The 743-nt window shown below is 66.9% G+C and overlaps 1 protein-coding gene across 3 annotated transcripts in view; it reads right to left on the reverse strand.

Moving 5' to 3' along the window:
• CLDN6 (claudin 6) overlaps positions 1 to 743 on the reverse strand; it is a 3,781-nt gene extending 3,038 nt beyond the window's left edge. Inside the window, exons 1-2 of one of the 3 annotated variants that reach the window (XM_014537177.1) lie at positions 685 to 743; positions 216 to 521 (exon numbers count right to left, since the gene is read on the reverse strand). The gene's annotated coding sequence lies outside the window, so the exon portion shown is untranslated. Of the gene's footprint in view, positions 1 to 215 lie in introns of all 3 variants that reach the window. The other 2 variants (XM_014537175.1, XM_005863176.2) reach the window with 2 other exon arrangements.

Here is a 743-nt window from a genome sequence, read left to right on the forward strand (position 1 = left end):
ACGCAGGTGGGGGAAGGGCGCCCGGGTGTCGGGGCCTTTGTCCCAGGGGAAGAGAGGAGGGGCGTTTAGCCATTTCGAGCCGCCAAAGGACCCGATCTGCCCCCGCCGGGGACCCGGCAGAAGATCAGTCCAGTTCTCCATGCTGCCCGCACCCTGCGCCCCGTTCCTCGAGGCACCCATCTCCTCCCCAGCACGCGCACTGCCCCGAGGCTCACCTGAGCAGGTGGGGCTCTGCCGAGATCCGAAAGAGCCGCGAGTGCGGGGACGGGGCGGAGCGGGGGTCTTAAAGAGGCAGTGACGTCACCGGACCACCGCCCGGGGGAGGGGCAGAGACCCACTGCGGTCCCGCGGATTCCGACATGGTCCTGGGCGCTTGAGACGGGCTGCAGCGCCCGCATCTGGCCGGGGTGGGGGGACATCAGCGACTGACGGGGGCCCGCAGTGAGTCCGGGCGCAGGACGGGAAGCCAAACGGACCTCGGGCCTCGGCTCCTCCACCTTCCCGAGCCTCAGTTTCACACTCTGCAAAATGGAGACAAGTCCACATTTTACTCGGGAACTGTGTCCTAAGGTAAACATTAGAGGACACATCGTCATTGTTTTTATGCTGCCCTCCGAGCTGGGAGGGATGGTTTCATGTCTGACCCTCCGCTCCCCTCCCCCGACACGCACACACCTCCCGGACCTGAGCCCCGAGGGCAGCCCAGTCTGTCCCCGCGAGGTGCCCGCAGCCCGCGGGTGCAG

Source organism: Myotis brandtii, unplaced genomic scaffold, assembly GCF_000412655.1.
Source record: "Myotis brandtii unplaced genomic scaffold, ASM41265v1 scaffold1738, whole genome shotgun sequence".
NCBI classification, from domain to species: Eukaryota; Metazoa; Chordata; class Mammalia; order Chiroptera; family Vespertilionidae; genus Myotis; species Myotis brandtii.